Below are 25,583 nucleotides of genomic sequence, written 5' to 3' on the forward strand. Positions count from 1 at the left end.
AGTCAGGTAGCGTGATGCCTCCAGCTTTGTTCTTTTGACTTAGGATTGTCTTGGAGATGCGGGCTCTTTTTTGGTTCCATATGAACTTTAAAGCAGTTTTTTCATACGAAAATTAATTCAAGATGGATTAGAGACTTAAATGTTAGACCTAGTACCATAAAAATCCTAGAGGAAAACCTAGGTAGTACCATTCAGGACATAGGCATGGGCAAAGATTTCATGTCTAAAACACCAAAAGCAACGGCAGCAAAAGCCAAAATTGACAAACGGGATCTCATTAAACTAAAGAGCTTCTGCACAGCAAAAGAAACTACCATCAGAGTGAACAGGCAACCTACAGAATGGGAGAAAATTTTTGCAATCTACTCATCTGACAAAGGGCTAATATCCAGAACCTACAAAGAACTCAAACAAATTTACAAGAAAAAAACAAACAACCCCATCAAAAAGTGGGCAAAGGATATGAACAGACATTTCTCAAAAGAAGACATTCATACAGCCAACAGACACATGAAAAAATGCTCATCATCACTGGCCATCAGAGAAATGCAAATCAAAACCACAATGAGATACCATCTCACACCAGTTAGAATGGCGATCATTAAAAAGTCAGGAAACAACAGGTGCTGGAGAGGATGTGGAGAAATAGGAACACTTTTATACTGTTGGTGGGATTGTAAACCAGTTCAACCATTATGGAAAACAGTATGGCGATTCCTCAAGGATCTAGAACTAGATGTACCATATGACCCAGCCATCCCATTACTGGGTATATACCCAAAGGATTATAAATTATGCTGCTATAAAGACACATGCACACGTATGTTTATTGCGGCACTATTCACAATAGCAAAGACTTGGAATCAACCCAAATGTCCATCAGTGACAGACTGGATTAAGAAAATGTGGCACATATACACCATGGAATACTATGCAGCCATCAAAAAGGATGAGTTTGTGTCCTTTGTAGGGACATGGATGCAGCTGGAAACCATCCTTCTTAGCAAACTATCACAAGAAGAGAAAACCAAACACCACATGTTCTCACTCATAGGTGGGAACTGAACAATGAGATCACTTGGACTCGGGAAGGGGAACATCGCACACCGGGGCCTATCATGGGGAGGGGGGAGGGGGGAGGGATTGCATTGGGAGTTATACCCGATGTAAATGGCGAGTTGATGGGTGCTGACGAGTTGATGGGTGCAGCACACCAACAAGGCACAAGTATACATATGTAACAAACCTGCACGTTATGCACATGTACCCTAGAACTTAAAGTATAATAATAATAAATTAAAAAAAAAAAAAGTAAGCATTTAACAAGCCCATTACGATTTAAAGGAAAAAAAAAAAACGGTATTAAGTTCCTGGGTGCAGAGGCTCATGGCCGTAATCCCAGCACTTTGGGTGGCCGAGGTGGGCGCATCACCTGAGGTCAAGAGTTTAAGACCAGCCTGGCCAACATGGTGAAACCCCTTCTCTAACGAAAATACGAAAATTAGCCAGGCATGGTGGCGGAAGCCTGTAGCCCCAGTTACTTGGGAGGCTGAGGGAGGAGAATCACTTGAACCCGGGAGGGAGAGTTTGCAATGAGCCAAGATCGTGCCATTGCACGTCAGCCTGGGCGTTGAGTGTGAAACTCCATCCCAAAAAGAAAAAAATATATAAAGTTTTCCTTCCAATGAACCTATCATTCAGCCACCGAGGTATCCTATAGCTACTTATTCAGCCATGAGATACACCACAGGCGATATAGGCGAACAGGACACAGTTCTTCCCTGAAAGAAGGCTGCACCCTCAACAGAAGGGAGGCACATACTCCGAATGGAATCGGCATAGGGAACAGATGCTGCTGCAGGTGAAACTGGCTGCACAGAGCACCCACTCAAGTGTCTGAGAAACAAGGAGCCGTTGGTGCCATCACCTTCCATACTTGAGCTGGGGCAGTGGGGAGCCTGTCATCACCAAGGACGAAAAGCCCCAGAACCACACAACGAGCTTACAAACTCACCGAGGCGATGACTGAGCAATGTGTGTGGAGTGATGCGAACACACAGATGTCAGGGCCACGCGCGGCGTTGGTTTTGTGCATCAACCTGAGCGTGCCCGGGGTGCCCAGATGGCTGGTTCTGCATTATTTCTGTGTGAGATGCATGTTTGCCTCTGGACTGAGTGGAGACCCATCCTCGCCGGCGTGGGGGGCACCACCCTATCCACCCAGGGCCCGAGTAAAACAGCAAGGCGGGGAAAACTGGGTTCACTCCACCTGTCTGGCTGATGGGCCAGTGACATCTGTCTTCTGCAGCCCGTGCTTCTGGGTCTCAGCTCCTCAGACCACGGTGGGATCCGCACCCTCCGCTTCTCAAGTCTTCAAGCCACACCCTCCCAGGACTCTAGCTTGCAGCCTGTGGGTCCTGGGGCTTCTTGGACTCTGTAGCCCCTGCAGCAAGCCTCGCCCTGGAGACACACGCACACCCGGCTGGCTGTCTCTCTGGAAGCCCTGACTAAAAGCCGCCCCTAAAAGTGGTCTTCAGAATTTCTTTCTAGCCCTAAGATCCCAGCGCCCCTCCTACAATTCTAGGCGGAAAGGTGAACGGAGACCAATGGACAGAGGTGTGTGCGAGGACACGCCAGGCAGCAGCACTGGGCAGGAGGGCACTAACGCTCACTAAGCAAAGAATCAATGTTGCTTGCCACAAAAATGAGAGCAGTAAAGATTTCTTCAAACAGAAATGAGTTTGTATCATGATTTGCTCTTAATACATAAGAAAGCATAAAAGTAGGCCTATTAACAATTACATAAGTCTTTAGAGGCCCTTGAACTACTTCTGCCCCGAGTCCTTCCCTTGCTATTGATGGAAATATGGGAGAAACCAGGAGGTCTGAGCGTGGACCTGGCCGTGCTCCCAGGGGCCGAGGAAAGCACCCATCTGTCCAGTCTTCCCTCCACCCCGCGGGGTTCCCTCTTACCCAGACTCTTGGGCTGATGCGGCTCATGCACTCAACAGCGCCATCATTAAACGTTTAGCTTCGCATCACGAGGGCCTCCTCTGGCCTCTTCTGACCACTCCTGAACCTCCAGTCAGCATTAGTCTGCAGGACACGCGTGGACAAAGTTGATGGATCACGGCCTCCAACGAGGAAGGTGCCAGGCAAGGAGTCGGAGAGCCGGGGATGGAGCAGCCCTCACCCAGGGAGGCGAAGGCCAACAGCGGCCACCACCGAGGACCTCCCTTCCCACCCTGAGGGCAGCTCACCCAGGGAAGCGAAGGCTGACGCCGGCCACCACTGAGGGCCTCGAGGGCTCTCCCCACCCCGAAGGCGGCTGCGATCACATTTTCCCATCGCACCAAGAGACCCCTGTATTGAGCACAAACCTTTCCAACCTTCGAATCAATAAGGAATCACAACACAGACATTCCCTCAATCCAAATGGCCAGCCCACAAAACAGACATGCAATCATACACATTGTCTGTGGGAAAATCAGTCAGTCTCTGGGGCCTCGCGCCAGGCGTGTGGGAGCATCATGGGGAGACGCCCCAGCCCCAGCCTGGCTCCTCCCTCTATAGCTCCTTTTCCCTCCTCTTCCCCCCGCCCCTTCCCACCCCCTCCTAGCCTCAGAGGCTCCTTCCTCAAATTCTTTCCCCTTGATGAAGTCATTCATGCCCAAAATACAAGGCAAAGTCATGGGGGCTCAAGAGAAAATCCATACCGTGGCTCGCGTTTTAGATTCTCATAAGTTTGAGAATAACCAAGCAAGAATCTTTGGCATCTGAATGGTCTGAAGGATTCTGAGCTCAATGTCCTGCACTGGCCCGGAGTGGATCATGGGTGTCTCGGACATCTTCACAACTCTACACCAGTTATTTTGAAACACACCAGCAGAATAGAACCATGTGAATAGCTGCTTCTCAGTTAAAAGTAGGAAAACACTCCAAAAGCTGCCCTCAAGGAACATCCTTCCCATGAGGAGTTTTCTGCATCGGGCCCTTCAGGCACAGGCAAGGCCCCTGGGCCCAACTCCCTCATCCCTGCGTCATCAAGCAGCAAAGACAGTGGGGAATAAAGCAAGTGAAGGAGTCAGTCCCGCACAAAACGGGCTCCAGAAGCCACAGCTACTCTCCCAGTGTGGGAGCCAAGTTCAGAGACCTGGAAACACCAGCATTCCCAGGGAGGAGGGCAGAACAATGCCATTTCCCCCTAGTTTAGGGAAACACCACCCCACGTCCTCTGGCCTTAAAAGAGGAGAGACTTCACATAAATGATTTCAATGACTCCACCACACACAGAAAGTGGGCTGAGGGCTAACACAACCATATAAATGCCTGGCAAAAACACACTAAATGAACACACAGATAAGCAAGGTTCTCCTGTTATCCACCAAATATTCAGAAACAAATCCAGTAAGCAATCTCTTTGCAATCAAAAGACCAATTCAGAGGTGCAGATTAAAAATAAACATACAACTGAACCCTTAATACACCAAGAACCAAATTCCACGGAAGTGTTATCACATCACCACCTCCCAGCTGAAGGAAGCAGCACTGGCCACTGACCAGCTGTTCACTCGTGGATCAGTGAACGAAAGGCAGTGCTGTCCAGGACAATGATGAGATGTTAACCTGAAAAGGGCAAAATTGCAGAGGCTGGAGGGACCTTCCAGGTAACCCGTCCCCCTCAGTGGACAGAGGACCCCCGTGGGACCACAGAGCCCAGAGCTCCAGTGTGTTCGGGGCAAGGACTCAACTGCAACCCTGATGATGTCCGAACGCCTTCTGCCCTTCTGTGTCTCTGCCCCACTAACAGGGAATCCGTGAATGCTAAGGAAATGTAACACATTTTACAATACATGTAGATTTTTAGCAAATTAAAGATAAACAGTGACAAACTTCGAGAATTAACTAAAATATAGTTCAGTGAATGCCCAAACTCAAAGCTAGTCTCCAAGAGGTGATAAGCTGTGTGTGGTGGTTAACGCCTGTAAATCCCAGCAGTTGGGGAGGCTGACGCAGGAGAATCACTTGAGCCTAGAACGTTGGGGTTGCAGTGAGCTGTCATTGCACTACTGCACCCAGCCTGAGAAACAGAGTGAGACTGTCAAAAACAAACAAACAAAAACAAATTAAAGGAGTTCAAATGAACTCGCCCATACCCTTTAAATTTTCATTTGGGTACATGGGGTGATCTAGTTCCTTTTTCCCTTGCAATACATGAATAATCTAATAATTAAATATAATCTAACAATTACATGGGAAAATTTAATTATTTTCCCATTTCATTATTCCCTATCTCAGGGAAAAAGTTAAAAGTATTCCCTATTTCAGGGAAAAAGCTAAAAATCATTTTAAACCTTCCTTCCACAAAACAGTATACTCAGTCATCTCTATCTGCTTGATCATGTGGAATTCAGCTTCACATGTCTACAATACGGTTTTTGTTAAACAGCGTTTATGTAGACAGGCGAGAGAAAGAAACACTTGGTCTATGTAGAAGCAGCAGAAGACACGTTTTAACAGAAAAGGGAGAAGATACCACCGTGTGAATCTGGAAATTCTGTCGTCATCTTGTCCACACACACAGAAAACACCCAAGCACGTGCCTAGTGTCCAACAGGAGCACAGAAAGGACAGGGTTCCTCCAGTTGTTTAATGACCAGCCCCACTTGTCACCGCCACATAACAAAATCCGCACGGCAACTTCAGCACGTTTCATTCACGATTCCACGGAAATCAGGCTGAAGAACATACAGATGTTTTGCCCACATTTAAAAATCCAAGTGTGGGACTCATAGAAATAAAACACATCATGGGTTCACTTAACTTTTCCAAATTTTTACTTGGAGAAACCTATAAAGTTCTTGTCAGTTACATCCTTAAGTTTTTCAGTAATTTTTAAATGCGAAGGTCAGGCAAGACTTGTAAAGAGGTACACACATACGGCCCGGCGTGGTGGCTCACACCTATAATCCCAGCACTTTGGGAGGCCGAGGTTGGCAGATCACGAGGTCAGGAAACCGAGACCATCCTGGCTAACACGGTGAAACCCCGTCTCTACTAAAAATACAAACAATTAGCCAGGCGTGGTGGCGGGTGCCTGTAGTCCCAGCTACTTGGGAGGCTGAGGGTGGAGAATTGCATGAACCCGGGAGCCAGAGCTTGCAGTGAGCTGAGATCTCACCACCGCACTCCAGCCTGGGTGACAGAGGGAAACTGTCTCAAAAAAAAAAAAACAAAGGAGGTACACACATACATGCCATGTTCTTCTCTCAAAGAGACGGGCCCGTTTTTAAGATTCCAGAAGTAAATGGGGTTGTCATCCTGCTTTTGAGAGGATGGGCTGTGTTTTAAGCATGAACAGACTTTCCTCCATGCACCAAGGATGCACCATGGGGGCAGTGCTGCCGCCGCCTCCCCAGTCTCTGCTCAGGGTGGGGCAAGGGGAGCTCCGTTGTCTCCCGTATACACCGTCAACAGGCCAGGTGCTCAGGAGGCGGCTTCCAGGACTCGCTGTAGGCATTCGTCAGCAGGGCAGGCAGTGCCTCGTGCTGGTGGGCATCCAGCAGTAAGGGGGTCTTGCACTTCACTCCCTGGGCCCAGCCGCAGACAGAGGGGAAAGAGACACCTGTATCGTAACTCATGTGTATTTATAGATACACAGAGACTCTGCAGTGCAAGGTGCAGAACTAGAAGGAATCATGGAAATAAGAGGGAAGACATTTGGTTACGACTGGCAGAGTCACCTCAAGCCTCAGCACTTCCTGCCGGAGCCCTCACTGACCAGACTCCTCCAGGGTCACTGCCACTGCCTTGCCCAGCTCATGACAGGGCAGACAGTGACAGAGCCTCAGAACAACCTCCCACTCCTTCCTCACCAGCCCAGGGGATGAGCTGTTCATGAGTGTCCCAAAGCCTGAATGCGGGAACACAGAGGTGACTGAGCAGAAAGGGGGACAGCCACAATGGCCGCGGGTGTGCAGATATTGCGGGGCACCCCAGCAGCCCTTTCCGTCTTAAAGAGGATGGCCACGGGTGTGCTGATGCTCCCGCGTGACCCAGCCGTCCTCTCCACCTTATAGGGGAATGGCCACGGGTGTGCGGATATTCCCGGGTGCCCCAGAGCCCTTTTCACCTTAAGGAGATTTTCACAGTCTCATATCAGTCTCCAAACTCTTCAGTGAGGTTGGAGGAGTATCACTGTGGACCAACACTGATTGGCACCAAGTAAGGGCGATTTTATAACCATGTCTCAACCATGAAACAATCAGGTCTTTGGCCATCTGGTCTAAGCTTTTTCTGTAACAAAGTTGGATAATTTAGTTGAACTTTGGTTTTCCAAAGCTTGTTACAGAAACCACATCTTCCTAGGTGTGGCTCTGTGGTGTCACGTGCACACTTCAGTAGCCAGGCTTGCCAAGACTCACGGCACGTTACACGTTCACCTGAGAAGGCTGCTGAATCATTGAGGGCTCTGGCGTGCTCTGAAATGAATTTGCCACTTCAGCCTACACTCTACTCCCTTGTTTGGTTAAAGAAACCCAAAAAGCAGAATTTGTTTTGGCCAATCGCCTGCTGACCCAACTGCAGAGGTTTTAATTAGAGTACTTTCATTGCATCATAGAAAGCAAAGTCATATAGATCAACTCATTATTACCACTCCAAAGGTTTAGTAAATCTCCAGATAATCAGGCAAACATTTTAAGAAGCTACATTAAGGTTTACAATACTCAAAATTTAAAACTACATCCATGCTCCAAAAAACCACCATTCCCATTTTAGATGGCCAAATGCATATGAGAAAGAAAGAAACGTGCTGAGCGCATTTTTTGGGTAATCTTATGGAGAAACTGCCACTTTAAAAATGGCTCTAGTTCCTGGCTCCAGATGGGTGTGGTGGGTTGCCTCACTCAATTTCAACTCCACCTGAAGCTGGGACACTAGAAATCCATTCGCAGACTCCACGGCACCAGAATTCCCACTTCTGGAAACAGCCAGGAATGCAGACCTGTAGCAGAGAATTCTTTCCTGCCCACCCTAACTGTCCTCTGTGGAAGGCGACAGTCAAAGACAAGTCCACCCCCCTAGTCGCAACTGCACCACGAAGAACCATTTCAAGGTGGGAAGTGATTGATCAGTGGGAACAGGCAGTTTAGCTAATCACTTATAAGGCAGAGAAGGGGGGTTTGAAGGCCTGTATCTGGTCTTGTCCTCGGTAAACGGTCATCCGCCAGTCAGCCTAAGCCACATGGGAAGGGGCTTCTTGCAGTAAAAGTGGGGGCGCAGTTGTGGGGAGGGGGAATGTCTTAACAATCACTGTTTTACAGGATCACAGGGCTCAGGCAATGTTCAGTATTGTCACACACCAAGGTTTTTACAGTCTGAAGAAAACTACAGTCCTAAAGTGTCAGTTCTCAAAGCCCTTAAGTTCCTCCTGCTAAGATTCCCAGAGTCTCCACTTCTTGCACCGAACCCCAAGTTGCACAGGCACCTGCGTCTTCCTCCTGCAGCAAATGCAGATAAGAAGCTGTGGCTCTGCTGCAGTAATGATGCCATGCAGCCCTAACACCACAGCAGAGCAATGGCTCTGGCCTGAATGTCCCCAAAACCTCATGCTGAAACCATCTCCGAAGGGATACATTAAGAGGTGGGGCCTTTGGGAAGTCCTGCTCTCAGGACTGGGGTTGGTGTCCTTGTTGGGAGGCCTAGAGGAGCCCTCCTGCTCCTCCACCACGTGAGTTCTGACGAGACGACCGCTGCCACGCAACACCTGTTGAGATGCTGCCGTCTGTGAGCCACAGGCCCTGGGGCACCAGATGTGCAGGTGCCTTGACCTTGGACTGCCTTGACCTTGGACTTTCCAGCTTCCAGAGCTGTGAGCAATAAATGTCTCTTTACAAATCACCCAATCGACAGCAGCCGGACAGAGACAGTAATGTCACAACATGAGTCACTTTCTCAGTGGGCCAGAGGACTCCCCATGAGCCACCACTGTAAAGCAAGAACTCCCTGGAGGATGGAAAGGGGTTCACAAGGAATTCTACCCAGCACCAGGGTGTCTGTCCTTTCTTGCAGGAAGACAGCTGAGCCATGGCAGGAAACTACAGGGTGGGTGGGGCTGGACAGTAATGTGTCACCTGCTCATCTAAGCCTCAGTCTCCTGCCTCTCATCACGACAGTGGGGGTAACACCCCCCTCACCTGAGCTGTTGGGGGAGGTAAGAGTGCTGGGTGATTAACAATTGTTAGTTCCACAGAAATAAGGCAAAGAATCTGCCCCATGTCTTATAAAACCAAATCAGCCCAGGAATTCCACATCACTACTAATTTGCATGGGAAAATACCAGATTCTCCTAAGTTCTGGCATGTCATTTGTATTAATAAAGTTTGCAGAGTTTTCACATACTAAGTATATAAAACAGGAAAATAAATCATGCAATTTGGAGGCTGAAGCAGGAGACTCACTTGAGCACAGGCGGCGGAGGTTGCAGTGAGCCGAGGCCTCGCCACTGCACTCCAGTCTGGGTGACAGAACGAGACTCCATCTCAAAAAATAAAAAAAAAAAAGATTTTGCTGCTTCATACTAGTAAAGTGGGCAGACTCTACATGCCAACTCTTATTCAAAGGTCGCCTAACACTGACTCAGGAACTCTGGCCCTGATGTGCTTGGAGTTTTAATCCTAACAGTGTTAAAGACCACTCCCCCAGGAGCTCTGAACAAGTACTCCAGGTATACGCTGAACAAGACCACACACTCTGACCGAAATCTAACTTCCCAGACCCAAACTACAGAACCACAGAAGACACTGCTTCTGTCCAACTTTGTGTTCTGCCATCGTTTGTGTCCATTATTTCCTACAAACCATCTCATTAGAATTTAGGGCACACAAAAGGCCGATACAACAGGGTCACTTTTCAAAGGTTTGGAGGTGAAGAACAGATACAATGCATTAGCTTCCTATTGCTGCTGCAACAAATTACCACAAATGCAAACCTCCTCTCAGCCCTGGAAGTCAGGAGTCCCAGGGCTGAAGTCAAGGGGTCAGTAGCTTGTATTCCTGCCTGGAGTCTCCCAATTCATAGAAGCCACCATGCAGCTTGACTCACAGCCCCACACCCCTCCTACCACTGCCCCGGCCTCAGCCCTGCACCCCTCCGGACCCTGCCCCTGCCCCACACTCGCCCTCACCCCCACAGCCCTCTGGCCTCTATCTCGTCCTCAGGTCTCCTCCTCTGAGGCAGACCCTCGTACTGCCTTCTCAAAAGGCACATGTGAAGACACTGGACCCACCTGGACAACCCAGGGTCCTCTCCCATCTCACTGTCCGTTACACTCACATCTGCAAAGCCTCTTTTGCCATGGAAACTTCATTATACTAACAATCATTTAACAAGTCCATTCTAATGATGTGAAAATTGGCATTGTTTTCCTCCTAATGAACAGATCAGTCACCCATGTAACCTATAAATATTTGACTATTAAATATACAATACTGTAGGAGACAGAGATGAGGAAGACGGTTCCTCCCTGAAAGACGACTGGACCCTAGACGGAGGGATAAACATTCTGAACAGAATCAACATAACTCAACATTTGAGTCGGAGAGGTCAAGCAATAAGACGTTCAAAGAAGCAACCAGAAAGTATGTACTGTGCCCGTAGTTCACATCTGCGCCTGGCGTCATGAGCACGAGCATGCGGACACGCACACAGGGCCCAAGTGTAAGATCAAATATAAGGAGCTTTCCACTGTAGTATTTAACTAGATCTTATTACAAAATAGCCTCCTGATTTTTATCCAAAAAGTTCTCTGTAATTAAGGAAATTAATTTTCCCCTAAAAGGCATTTTTCTAGCTATCATTCCATATAAACTAAATGGGCATATGAAAGAAAAAAGACAAGGCCGGGCGCGGTGGCTCAAGCCTGTAATCCCAGCACTTTGGGAGGCCGAGACGGGCGGATCACGAGGTCAGGAGATCGAGACCATCCTGGCTAACACGGTGAAACCCCGTCTCTATTAAGAAATACAAAAAACTAGCCGGGCGAGGCGGCGGGCGCCTGTAGTCCCAGCTACTCGGGAGGCTGAGGCCGGAGAATGGCGTAAACCCGGGAGGCGGAGCTTGCAGTGAGCTGAGATCCGGCCACTGCACTCCAGCCTGGGTGACAGAGAGAGACTCCGTCTCAAAAAAAAAAAAAAAAAAGAAAAAAGAAAAAAGACAAATGTTTGACTTCGGGGGTTTGCCTACGACTTGAATAAGCATGATTTTCTTCTGGCCAAGCAGGGAGCAGCTGGACCAGACTGGAGGGAAGGAAGAACAAATTTCCACTCTGACCTCAGTTGGGCACCAGAGTCTTCCCTGTCAGAATGTGGGTGTGGTGCTTCCCACACACCAGCCTCTGACGAAACTCAGCCCAAGGGTGTGGGAAAAGGCTGTCTACTTCTGAAAAATCTACAAAGTGCAGACACATCAAAAGCTTCAGAAGACTGTAAACGGCCAAGGAGACCACTACACCCTTGGAGTTTACAGAAAATGGTCAGCATCACACGTGCCTGAAGTCCAGGGTCAGCTCCCGGCTGCCGCGACGCCGTGAACGCAGCCCTGGCTTCCCCTCTGATGCAGAGAGCTGGTCACTCTGCCGGCAGCACTCAGAGCTCAGAACATTCTAGAGGAAAGCAACGTGTTCCTTTTAAAATGGGGAACCGGGGCAGCACAACTGAAGCTCTACGACTGTCTCAACTACTGGGTTTCGGGGTAGCATTAGGAAATCGTGAGAATCCAAATCTCAATTTCATACAGATTCCAGATTCACTGCAGGTTCCAGAATTTCCTGAGACATTCTTCCAATTTATCACTCAGGATTCCCTTGCCAAAGCTAATAAAGTCTACATTCCTTACGGAAAACCCACCATAAGCACCACCACAAATAAGATCAACTGACTGACGCCCGCCCTTCGCACCAAACATAGAAACTGTTACTCACACAAGACTGTGCTGGAGGCAGCTCTCAGCTGAAGCCGAATCCGTGAGACTTCATTATCCCCCATTTTGGATCGAGTGTGAAGACTGTCAGCAAACCAGGGCCCCAGTGTAAAGCAGAGAACAGATCCTCTGATGCCTGCCTGAACATTTCCTTCCCACCTCTGTCTTGGATATTGAACACCCTCAGAGCTACTGAGTCACCCACATTTGCAGGTCATTTATCCAGCCACCAGGATAACACAATTATGCGATAAAAATGCCTTCTCAGGGCTGTCATACTCAACAAAGAAGCTCAGAGGGCTAGGTAAGCGCAAGAAAGGGGGAAGCGTCCTCCAAACAGACAAAAACCAAGGAAAATCGTGCAGAGACTCGAGAGAGAGCAGAAACACAGCCCGCTGTAGCCTTTCAGGTCCTGCTGGCCGCAGCCCTGCGTTAGGTGGCACCATTTCCACAGATGCATCCTGCTGGGCCCACTTGAAAGGTCCCGCTTGCGAGACACTCACCCCCACTTCCAGCTCCTGCAAGACCCGCTGCAGCCCCACTCCATCCTGGGGGCCGACTGTGCAAGTCTTCCCGGCGAGACCCCTCAGAGCCTACTCAGTGTCTGAGACTGGGAAGCACCAAGGATCCAGAAAGGCACAATCCCGTTCTCCTCGTGCTGCTTTCTGGGTTCCAAGTTGTCTAACGAGTCCTGCATAAACCCCGGGCTGGGGAGCCAGCCAGGGCCCAGCAGCACCCAGCTCATGCGCTCCACTCACCCCACAGAGGACCACGGAGGCCCCAGCACGCTCTGTCCGCGGGGCAAGACACCAGAAACAGCCACAGTTCAGGGTTCTGCCACCCGCCCCGCTGCCGTCATTACCTCCTGGGATCTGAATTCTCATTGGTTGCAAAGGTGATCCCACAGCTCCGCTGCCTTAATTACCTGCTGGGATCTGAAATTGTATTGGTTGGAAAGGGGATCTCATTGCTCAAGCACTCCCTGCTGCCTCCTTGCAAACATAAAAAATCCAAAACCCCTTGTAAAGAACGTTTACTATAACCTCAAAACAAGACACATCCCGAGACCAAGGAAGATACATACGCACATCTGACACCCGGTGGACGTCAGTGACCGACGCCACGGCTTCCGTGTGGCGTGTGAAGCAGGAGGCCTGTCACGGTGACTCAGGCTGGGGTCTGAATGGGGGTCTTCCAAGCAACTAGGCAACCAGGACGCACACCCCAAAACCCAAGTCCCCGCACTCATGTACCTGGCAGAAATGCTGCGTGGCCATCGACGCCAGTTGTGAACCAAGACCGATCTGTGTCCTGTGGCCCTCACAACGTCCGTACATGCCTGGGCCCAGCAGAGGCCCGCACGGCACCCTGCTCGCCTCCAGTGTGGCTCTCTCCTGCCAAAGGGGATGGCCCTGAAGTCCGTTGAGATTTCCAAAGCTCTACAAAGTCGTGCTTCCTCCTGCTTGTTCAGAAGGCCTAAAGCCCTGAAGACACCAGTGAGAATTGACCTAGCCTCTTAAGGCAGCTCAAATACCTAAACACAGGAACGCTGGACCTCTCTGCCCTCGAGAGCAGCCGATAACACACTGGGCTAAGCAGAAGGTACAGATGTCACATCCAGAAGCCAGTGGCGCTCAAGATTGCATTCCAGGAGCCGCCCATGTGAGTCCCTCCAAGGCTTCCAAGTCCCACTTGATTGTTTTCATCGTATCTCTATAACATCAGAGACATTATATCTCACGGTATCTATGAGATCGTCTCCACTTTTATGAGCACATATGCTCCCTGACTTACCATGGGATGAAACTGTTCCAATAAACCCAGCGTAAGCTGAAAATATCCTAAATAGAAAGTGCATTTGACATCATAGTTTCAACTTACAACGGGTTCATCCAGAGGCAGCCCATCTTGGGCCAAACAATGCACTGAGTGTGACTAGTTCACACCATCACAAGGTTGAAAAAAAAAATCAGATATGTAACAATTGGGAGCCAGGGACCCTCTGTATTGGGGCTCCTGTCTTCAGAGACAACAGAAACCTCTTCTTAGACAAGAATCACAATTTATAATCCTCAAAATGTTAAACTTAGTTTAACAATCTAGACGTTCAAACAAAGCCAAAGTAGGCCCACAAGGCCGTTTGTGCCCTTCACTAAGACGCACGACTCTATAATAACCCTCACCACAGCCCCTCAGGGTGGGTCCCAGAGGCAGTTGAGGCTTGTGGCTACGGACACTAACGAAAGCAAAATCAGAGTACGCAGGTGCAGTCAAGTCATATGACTTCTCCACTAGCATGTGCACAAATGTTCATCAGCAAATCTCATCTTCGCTTTACCTCCCTCCCATGACCTAAAAAGGAGTCCACTACACACACCCATACACACACACACCACTTCAAAAACATAATTAGTACTTGCATTCAATTCTGGGCATTCGGAATAGACCTAATGGGTGATTAAATCTTTCCTCCAACCCATTGCTTAGTCTTCTTAGAGGATGAAGGATTTTGCATAACACAAGTCAACATATAAAAGATCTGCTATAGAAACAGACTTTCAAGTGGTCCTCATTAGAGTGATTCAACTAATATACAAAGGACCCAACACACAGCACAGTGTATATTAGAAGAATGATTAATTTGTTCCCCTAAAAATCCTAATATCTACACAGAAAAAATACCCAATACACATTTTATCATTCTTTACCAGTATAGTCATACAAAGGAGTATCACAAAAGCAAAAGAACAGATTTGGTTTGACTCACAGTTCTAAGTTTAATATAAAATTGCTAAAACCACCAAGACAAACATGACTATGAAATATTTAACGATCTTCACCTAAATTCAAGTCACCATTCAACCACCAATACCTCTGCTCTCCTTACGGGAACTTTCCAAAAGTAAATTCTGGAATTAACAGGACAAAATTTTCTGGTGATAGAAATTAGGAAGAAATTGGTTGAAGGCCGTTCCTTGGCTGTCAAACTTTTTCTCAATAATATTTTGTAAAATAAAAGCATCAAACAGATCTTTACATTAACTTACAATCTATCAAGCAATACTGGAGCAAGCTTTAAATATTAGCCACATTCTGTCAGGGCTGACTAACATTAAATCAGTATCAGTCTCATGTCTTGTAGGATCCACAGCTCATCTTCTTAAAACCACTTAAGATTTCATAATTAACTCAATTAAACAATGTAAGTCATCTCCTTGATCTTTGACATGAAGGGGTAATTTTCCCCCAAAATAGTACCTCTTTCCTTGACATGATTTAATCTGTGGTTAGAGTATTTAACAGGATTTCTTTCCTTCTTAGAAAATAAAATATACACCTTTCCAATATGAAAAACTCTAACTGATAATGCCATAGCTTACCCAGGTCAAAAGCATTTTTTTTTAAGTTAAAAAAAGAACCTAACTGCATCTTTGGACCTTATGTGAGGTAGTGTCCAGGGCCACTGGGACCCCTACTTGGCCAGTGTAGCTGGGTACCAATTAAAGACAGAAACCCAAGCATTCACTCAAAGCCCCTTCCCAGCTGTTCATCCTAGTGGAAGAAGCCATGAGTACAAACGAATGCGGCATTCTACGGAGGGCTTTGGGGATAGGCTGCTTGAGAACATCAAAGTGGCTCACGTCCCCCGAGTATAAAGCCAGTGACTGCTCTCAGCTTCCATCCACAGTAGCCAAGGTCTGGAATCACCTGAGTGCCCGTCAACAGGGGATGAAGGGAACGTGGCCCGAACACACACAGGAGCAATACTCCACCACACAGCGGAGAGCCCTGTCATCCGCGGCAGCATGGATGGAGTTGGAGGACATTACGTTAAGCAAACGAGTCAAGCAAGGAAACAGCGCATGTTCTCACTCATAAGCAGGAGCTGAGAGCAGATCTCATGGAGGCCAAAAGTAGGTGGTCAACAGGGCCCAGCAGAGCCCACTCATAAGCAGGATGGGCAGAGGCTGGTAATGTGCACAAACACACAGCCTAATGGGAACACGAGACCTACTATTGATAAATCAGCAGGGGGATGGCAGTGGGTCATCTACTGTGTATTTCAAAACAGCTAGGAGAGAATAACTTAGAATATATAATAAGAATATATAATATATAGAATATATAATATATAGAATATATAATAAGAGAATAACTTAGAGAATAACCAGCACAAGGAAAAGAAACTAAAGTGAAAGACATCCCAAGTACACAGATTTCATCAATATAGGGGTGAATCAAGGTATCACATGCACTCTGAAAATATGTACGTATATCATGTATCAACAGAAACAAAAACCAATGACAGAACCATTTGCGAAGCACGTGCAGGAGAAGAATGGGAAGCCTGACATGGTGTGGCTGTGTGTCCCCACCCAAATCTCATGCTGAACTCTAACCCTATGTTGGAGGTGAGCCCTGGTGGGAGGTGATTGACTTATGGGGGTGGTTTCTAATGGTTTAGCACAATCCCCCAAGTGCTGTCCTCATGATCGTTCTCCTGAGATCTGGTTGTTTGGAAGTGCATGGCACCTTCCCCTTCACTCTCTCTCCCCTTCCAGCCATGTGAAGACATGCCGGCCTCCCCTTCACCTTCCACTCTGATTGTAAGTTTCCCCAGATGTAGAAGCCTGTACAACCCACAGAACTGTATGCCGATTAAACATTTTTTTTCCTTATTACCCAGCCTCAGATAGTTCTTTATAGCAGTGGAACAACAGTACAGTCCTCAGGACCAGCAATGTTTTCCTTCTACCCAGCGGCCAACAAGGTCCTACACCGTAGCTGGTTTTCCAAAGCTTTGCCAGAATGCTGAAGCTGTTTTGGGGATACTAACTTTCCCCACCTCTGGCAAACCAGATGGGGCATCCTATTTGCCTCTTACCACCTTTCTCAGAGAAACCCCACCTCTGAAACAGCCTCCACCAGGGGCCTCCTTCAGCAGCAACAAAGCTGAGTGTTCCTTGCACTTCCCTTCTTCTGAACAAGTAAACATCTTAAGCTTGTTTTTCCATCTTCCCAGCTCATTGAAAAAAATATCTTATGCTTTCTATTTTCCTGACACACACACATGGAAGAGAAGTGCCGTGAGGGCAGGGGCTCTTGTTTTCCCGGATCTGAGCCTGGCCCTCAAACACTAGCCGAATACTAACACGATATCCAGAGGCAGAAATGCAAATATCCATATGACTTCAAATACCCTAAGGACCTAACAGGCCGAGTGGCCCATGTAACTATGGTGTGCTGGGCCATTCAACTGGTGTCCAAATCCCTGTCCAAGTGAGCTCTTTAATTTCGAGACTTTTCAGACAGCTGTTTTGTTGTTGTTGTTCTGTTTTGTTTTTATTAAAGGGATATGTTACAATTATAATCAAGAATATCCCAGGCCGAGTGTGGTGGCTCGTGCCTGTAATCCCAGCACTTTGGGAGGCCAAGGTGAGCGAATCACCTGAGGTCAGGAGTTCAAGACCAGCCTGGCCAACATGTTGAAACCCCGTCTCTACTAATACAAAAATGAACCAGCCATGGTGGCAGGCACTTATAATCCCAGCTACTCAGGAGGCTAAGGCAGGAGAATGGCGTGAACCAAGAGGTGAGGCTGCAGTGAGCCAAGATCGTGCCACTGCATTCCAGCCTGGGCAACACAGCAAGACTGTCTCAAAAAAATAAAAATAAACCAATACTCCCAGTTAGTTCTTCACCAATGTCAGATACCTCAGTTTAAAGAAAAATATGAAAGCATGTTTTTATATTTCAGTGTTGAATTTAACCATATCTTTTAAGAAGATATGAAGATAGAACTTCCTCAAGGATTGGGGGAAGAGAAAAGCAGTTAAGAAAATCTTAAAACCTCAGGAGAAAAACAAGTATGGGCAAAACTTTTTCTTTGCACTTTGATTTCAAAAGAACAGAGATGCCCAAATTATGAACTCTCCCATCTGCATTTTATATTCGTCTGTGTCCTTTGAAAGGCTGGAGATGGGATCCCAGGTTCCAAAGTGCCTGGCCGTGGCTCACATCAGGCGGCATCTTTCACAGCCGTTTACTCCCCTGACTCTGCCTAGAGAGCTCTGTGGCCCAATTTACAAAAAAAAAAAAAAAAAGTCCTAATTAGTCACGTTCATCACTTTCAGCAGAGTCTCAAGAAATGAGACAAATATTGAGACTCCACAGAAGCAAGTACTCTCTTCCAAAAAGTCAAGTGTCAGGTTCCCATGAGCCAGGCAGCTTGCTTACAGAAAGCACTGGCTGACTTGCTGGTTGAATGTTAAATGCATTTAAAATGTTAAGTGAGCAAACGCCCCTCCTAGTGGGTGTGCGCGTTGAGCTGGCTGCAGTAGTGATGCAGACCACGTTCTTTCCTTTGGTTTTGCTTCAAGCAGAGCACCCCACACCCAGGAAGAGGCCGAAGGACGGCATCGAGGTCTAGGACAGATTTAAGGAGAGCTGCAGGCTGACTGCCTCATCTGCAAATAGTCTCTCATTTCAGAGAAAATCACTGAACAGAGTTCATAACACGTGAATTTTTAAAATTCATATTTCTAATTTCATCCCATTAGAACTTTTGAACCTCCACCTCCCACCTAGAGAACGTCAGCTCAAGCCGATCACAGCGCAGTGCCATTTTCTATAAATAATGTGCACGCCTGCATCTGAGCTGAGATGTGAATGTCTGGAATGTGCCTGCCAGGCCCAGGAGGAACTGCAGCAAGTGTGGGGACACAAGCTGCTAAGGAATCTGATTTGGAGGGAACTGGAGGCAACTAAAACTAGGTCCACTGGTTTTTCTTGGTAAGGTTTGACCAGGCAAACTGTTATCACTGTTGCTAATTTATGGTAATTGGCATGGGGACTTAACAGTAAGTAATTAGAGCAATTACAGAATTTGCTACTCAATTACAATGGCACAGATTCCTGAGAATGGAAGAACTGTTGCCCAGGAATAGAGTTCAAGAGGTCCTCCCCATGCTCCGAGGAACATGGCATTTCCACGCACCCCTGCTTTGGTCCCTGGCCACCACCATCCTGATCTCGGCCATCTGATGGCATCAGTCCCCAAAGCTGGAAACACCTGACACCTCTTGTCACCCTCCCATCTGCCCTGCCTTCCTCCAGTCCGGGATATTCAGGGATGCCCACATACAGGACCAGGAAACCAGGGTTATCCCAAACCAGTGCCTGCATTCAAAGTCCTCCACGGCAACACAATCACCAATGGCCAATACTCCCAGAACGTTCCACCTCAAAACGGGAGCACATCTGGATTCAAGCTGACAATGCTGCATTCTCTTTGCCATGTACACATGGAGGCATGTCAGGTTCCACCTAAAGGTATCAGGTTCCACGCTGCTCAGGAGCCCAAAGCTAGTCACTCTGCATGATCTCAATTCACCATCCACAGAGAAGCCTGCAGTTTTCCTCTGGTGCACGGTGTGGATGGTGGATGGTGGATGCATTTCCCCTGAAGACTCGGAAACAGAAGCCTGGCCAAGGAGGCCAGTCACCCCAGCCCCTGCAAGGCCCGGACGTGACCCTCTGCTGTCTGCACACAGTACCCAAGTCTAGCAGTGCTGGCTCTGTGGTGGGATCCATCTGGGCCTGCAGAGGACCCGGGGCACAGGAACCGTGCAGCCTGGCTGCAGCCGGAGGCCTAAGGGATCCCCACGAGGCTCTCCAGCCTAGGTGCCCTCACCACAGGCAGAGCCATGCAAGAGAGTTGCCTGCTGAACTGGAAACGCCCCAATCTGCTCAGCCAACACAGAAAGACAACAGCCACCTACAGCTGCTGAGCCCCAAAACGTGGCCACTGGGCCTGAAGGGTTGAATCTGGAATTTAATCTGTGAAGTTCTTTTCAAATGTGTTTAGCTATGTAATCAAATCTTTATTCTAATTAAATTTAAAGGAGCCTCTGGCTATGGGCTCCCTTGTCGGGCTTCACAGCTCCAGGGAGTAAGAATGGGAGAGAGAGAGGCCCAGAGCCTCTCTGCATTCTCCACGTTAATTCAACAAGTCATCATAAGGAAAGGCACTCCAGCAGGAGAGGTGTACACGGGAAGAACTGGGTTGGCCCTGACAAGCATGACCCCCATGGCATCACAGCTGCCTCAGGCAACAGGCAAAAGACAATGATGCCCACCTGGACAGGCCACCGGATGTGATGATGCACCCCCAAGCCCTAGTCCCACAGTAGCCAGAGACCACCTGCTGCTCATCCCGGGTGAAACAGGCAGAGCTACCGGAGCCCTCAAAAGCAGGAAGAATTAAGGAAGCGAGTCCCACGACACACGTGACACTCCTTGGAGACAGACACAGGCTTCGTTGTGAAAGTGCAGAGGACGGTGGAGTCCCTAGGCAGGCTGCTTCTTCCAACGATCAGGAAGAAACCAGATCCATTTCCTTGTAGGAGAATCATTTGTACCGTGATTAGACAGAAGACAGAAGGTGGCTGATGTTATCAAATCATCAAGCACCTCACGGCTGCTTCTCCAAGGAAGGCCTGGAAACTTGCAGCCACCCGCGTAGGGGCCGCAGTGTTTACAATGGAGATACGGGTGACCGAGGTCTGGCTTCCTCAGGGAAGCTACATTTGAACTTTCACCACTGAGGAATCGGTCATTTACAGTCACTCACCCTCAATGCAGAAGAGGGCTCAAGACACTGCACCAGACTTCAACACTCAGGGTTGGGGTTAGGGTCAGGGTCAAATTCACAAGTTTTACAAGATGTATTTCCTTGGGATGCCAGAAGAGATGCAGCTTCACACCCCCGACCTCCATGGTTTGCTTAGCCCCTTCACCAGTGGATCTCACCAACAGATGACACATCCACGCCTCATCCATGGCAGCACAGAAAACCACTTGGAAGACAGCCACTCCCACCAAGCTTCCTGACTTTGGTGTTTAAAATCTGCATCATTTAAAATCTGCATCTCATACGTGAGATTACACTCCTCCGAACAACGACATTGCCACTGTCATTTCACCCAAAAGGGCTTTAGGAAGTGACACGCGGTCCAGACGCCAGAGGTCGCCGGCCGCCTTACTCTAGCCTAATTCCTTTGTGCCTGTATGGAGGCTTCACAGATACAGCCCATTAATGACTGTATGAGAAGCTCAGGGCATAGACGAACTCAGTGCTGAATTTTCTCCATTTATCACCCTTTGTTTTGTCCAGAAGACAGCTGAGAAAGGCGGGGGCAGATCATCTCCTCGAGTGTAATGACTCTAGCCACTTCTCTTCACCCCAGGTCACCACTCAGTCAACACCCTTTTGAGAAACCAAAGCAATTCCGATCCCTTCACTCTGGGTTCCAAGCACTAAATTCCTCCGTTTTATCAATTAGATTATCAAGCAGCCGTTTGTAATCTGGACTGCAATCTGATACGAAATTTAAAGCTAATTTAAGTTGCGGTAATAGCTCCTATTCACATTATAGATAAGGCATGAATGAAAACTTTAATCTGTTCATAGGACCAACTTTGTAAACAAACCAATTATTCAAGCAATGATTGTCTTCAGTTAGATGCAAATTACTTTGCTCATAAAAGATTTTCCAGTAGGAATTTTTAAATCCATGGTCTGTCTTTTCTGAGCCTGTCTCTGCACCTTCCCCTGAGTGCACAGCAGGACTTCTCAGGGCATCTCATCAGCAGACCCACTGAAGAGAATAAGCCCGCAGCCCCCAGCCCCCAGCCCCCAGCCCGGGAATCAAGTCCGAGCCCCAGCAGCCCCTCGTCCAGCCGGGGCTTCCTCACCAGCACAGCACCCAGAGGTCTTCCAGGTTTAATGCCAGGTGTGCGTGGAAAGTAGAGTGCTGGAAGGAACACAATAGACATTCAACAATGCAAATTCCCCCCTGGAACAGCCCAGCAATCCTCTGTACCTTCCCCCAAAGTACCCATGCTAGGCAGGCGTAGAGTCCAATGGGGGTGCCTAGGAATCGGCATTTAACACTATTCTGATGAATAAAAGTTTGAGAGGTCGGTCAGCGAGAGGCTGTCGTGGCCTCCACTCATTTGCAGGCTCTGAAGAGACACAGATTCAGGTAACAGGCCAGACAGGACAGGACAAGGATGAGGAGGTGGAGGGCAAATTCCATGGACCACCATCCGCCCCGCCATCCCCACTGAGACTCCGTGATTTAAAGAGAGGCAAAGCCAGGGAGAAAAGATGCCCGCACCACACGAGCGACTGAGATTTCACCTAAAGCACGCAGCATGTGGCTGAGGGCCAAGGTTGGGCAAGCCAGGAGCACAGAACGGGGTTCACTGGCCCAGAGGTGTCTCCCACACCCACACCCCGTGCAGACCTCCCAAGCACTGCCTGTGTCTCCTGCCTGGTTTAGTTCCTCCCCGCCTTCTACTGTGTTGGTTTCTCAGCCGCCACCCACCACCACACAACCCTCTCTACAAGCTTGGTGGACTGAAAAGAGCGGGGGCGGGTAAGATCTGGGCTCTGGGGCCAACGTCCTGCCTGAGACATTAGTTCCAACCCACCTAGCTGTGATGTGAGCCCCCGAGATTTCTCAAATGTGAGATGGGAAGGTAACTGAACCCACTCACCAGGACGGCTGTGCAGACTGAGATTACATATAGCCACACCTCGGCATCCACCACACGTGGGACCCCAGTCGTGTTGCCCCTGATGGGAATCCCTCTATCTATGCCCCTTCTGCTACCAGAGCCAACTCCCAGCAGTAGCTGTGGAGGGTGCATCCTCTATTCCCACTCCACTCCACTCCCCTCCCATCGCTCCACGCCGTGACCTGCCACGCAGCGGCCACCAGCAAATCCGGCCCCACTGGATAACCGACCACCAGCCCCCCCTCACTTTGGGGCGTCTTCCACTTGCAGTTCCGAAGCAGGCCGAGAAACCGCCCTCAAGGGCAGTCACCTGTTCCTTATTGCATGTAATGACCTGCCACGCAGGACCACCAGCAAACCCAGCTCCACCATCCAGGCTCCTGTGGATTAACCGAACCCCCACCCCCCACCTTGGAGCGTCTTCCACTTGCGGTTCTGAAGGGGGCCGAGAAACCGCTCTCAAGGGCACTCACCTGTTTCTTATTGCATGTAATGACCTGCCAAGCAGGGCCACCAGCAAACCCAGCTTCACCGTCCAGGTTCTGGTGGGTAACTGCCCCCGTCCCCCGCTTCCTCCTGGGGTGTCTGGGAGGCTCAGAAACTGCCCTCCACGGGCACTCACCTGTTCCTTATTGCACTAATACCTCATTTACAGAAATCCACTTTGACTTTCCAGCACCGCAGTTGTGACAATTTAGCAATCCTGCTTGCAAGCTACAAGAGCTTGAGGTCACGTCCACCTCACCAGTATCCCAGAGACCCAGCACTATCCCACTGTGTTTAAAATTCCAAAATACTCCTTCAAAATGCTACTGGCATTTGCTTTGCACATAAAATGCTAACAACCTTCAAGTGAAACAAATATCTTCAACAGTTTGGTACAACGACATGTGAGTTACACATCTGCCAAGTTGTAAAGCCTCATGCATTTATAACATTTTATGTACGGTCAAATGGTTCATTAATATAAATTATGAGAATCTCTAAGAAACAGGTTTTTTCTGGCATTAGATGACCTAAGGAAAACTGGGTTCTGGCTGGCTTGCGGGCCTGTAGAGGCAGACATATCTGCTGACACAACCAAGCTCCTTCCCACTGATGTGGCCTCATCCCAGGCCCCTCACCCGGATGCCTGCAGGCCCCTGGAGGAGCAAGCTGACCTGTCCACATTTCTCAAATGCACAGCTGTTGCTCACACTGCAGATAGAGTTCAAGGCACGAGCAGGCCACCATGCTAAAAATACCACGCAGCGTCCACGCCAGGTGACGGTGGTTTTCACTCCATCCCAAAGCCCCAGGTATGAGTTTACAGCCATGATTACCACATGGATTTTTAGACCCCCAAGACATACTTTGTTTCCTTTTATGCAACAAAGTTAAAAGACTATCACTCAGATATAGGCTCTGAAACTGTGGAATAATTATTTGGGAACAGAGCCTCTGCCAGATCAGGATTAGCACTTGGGACAACACCCCGTGACCTCGGTCCACACAAACCCATCCAGACCAGAAGCCTCCCGCACTGTAATTTCTGTGGATTTCTGTAAACGAGGTATTACTGCAATAAGGAATAGATGAGTGCCCTTGGAGGGCAGTTTCTGAGCCTCCCAACCACACGGCCACGTTCAGGCTGAAGCCGCACCACCTCCAGAAACACTGTCCCTCGCCGAGGTGTGCCTGGCTTCTCCCTTTTTCCAAAACTTAACAAAACCTGAAAAGGACAGGTCTGTGTAGAAAAAGACAAACTACTTGCGATTCCTCTTCCCAGTTCAGGCTGTAGGAAGCTCGTCTCGGCCCTCACCGTGTTCTGACTGTGGCTTGGTTCCCATAAGAAATAAAGTCAGAATTCTAGTCCCTGTCTCCTGGGCAGTGTGGCAGGCATACATACCTTCAGTTATATGAGGAAAGGCGTGGCGAGCCCCCTTCCTTCAGTAAAACTGCACAGTTCCCAGAACCATGATGCCATCTCCCTCACACCACTGTGAACACCTGGACAGAGCACATTTCAATGCGTGCACATTTGTGGGCTAGTTTTCTATTTCTCCACTAAATCACCCCAAATTTAGCGCCCTAAACTCTGACTTATTTTCTCACATTTCTGGAAGCTGGAGTCCAAAACAGGTCCCACCATCTAACGTCGAAGTGGCGGCAGGGCTGGCTCTGGGGAAGCCACCGTCTCCTTGCCTCCCGCAGCCTCTAGAGGCTTCTGCATCCCCTGGTCCATATGGCACCCACTGTCTTCAGGACCCACAGCGGCTCTGACGGCCCCTCAACTGGAAGACGCAGAAATGTCAGGAGCCCGGGAATCTAGTGCTAAGGCCAAGCCTCCCCACCCTCCCAGCTCCTCACACACTCCCGTGTGAGCTAATATAGATTCCACTTTAACTAGTGTCACCTGTGTAAGGGGTAAGTGCCCAGCTGTGAACTGCTTAACCTCGCCCACACAAACCCCGAGAATAAACTCACAGGCCATGGACCACTCCACAAGCAATAAGTGACCACCTGCTCAGGGACCTCCATGCCCCAGCAGAGCCCTCCGGTACCTCCTTGTGAGCTCAGACTGGCAGCAGGGTTCTGCAGCGCCACAGGGCCCTGGATAAAAAAGACAGCTCCCATATCGGGAGGCACCGCCCGCGGTTGGGTTCCCAGTACTTTAATAGCCCAGGTGGACAAGCCGGGGCGCATGCAACCCCATCACCAGAATAACGGCTGCACGTGGCGAGTGCACGGGTGGCCACCACTCAGCCCAGCTGGCCGCGCTAAGCACATCACCACCGTGACGCCCAATCAGATTGAACTGCTGGAACAGTCCCAGCATCGGCCCCCAAGAACATTCTGGATCACAATTCAGAGTAGTGATTGCGATCAGGGCCACATGTGGCTGAATGTTTTTACAGGAGGACACCACAGCTGGACTGACGCCACAGCTGGATCTGGCTGGACTGAGAGCATTTCCCACTGTACATTCTTACAACACCATTTTATTTGCGCTTTATTAAACTTCTATGGCTTTCTTCTGC

At 48.8% G+C, this 25,583-nt stretch overlaps 1 long non-coding RNA gene across 1 annotated transcript in view; it reads right to left on the reverse strand.

Annotated features, from left to right (window-relative positions):
* The window catches only part of LOC144334914 (uncharacterized), a 108,552-nt gene extending 83,633 nt beyond the window's left edge, over positions 1 to 24,919 (reverse strand). Inside the window, exons 1-2 of the long non-coding RNA XR_013405172.1 lie at positions 24,658 to 24,919; positions 24,452 to 24,552 (exon numbers count right to left, since the gene is read on the reverse strand). This is a non-coding gene — a long non-coding RNA (uncharacterized LOC144334914). The remainder of the gene's footprint in view (positions 1 to 24,451; positions 24,553 to 24,657) is intronic.
* Positions 24,920 to 25,583: the final 664 nt, after the last annotated feature.

Source organism: Macaca mulatta, chromosome 15 (genome assembly GCF_049350105.2).
Source record: "Macaca mulatta isolate MMU2019108-1 chromosome 15, T2T-MMU8v2.0, whole genome shotgun sequence".
Lineage (NCBI taxonomy): Eukaryota > Metazoa > Chordata > Mammalia > Primates > Cercopithecidae > Macaca > Macaca mulatta.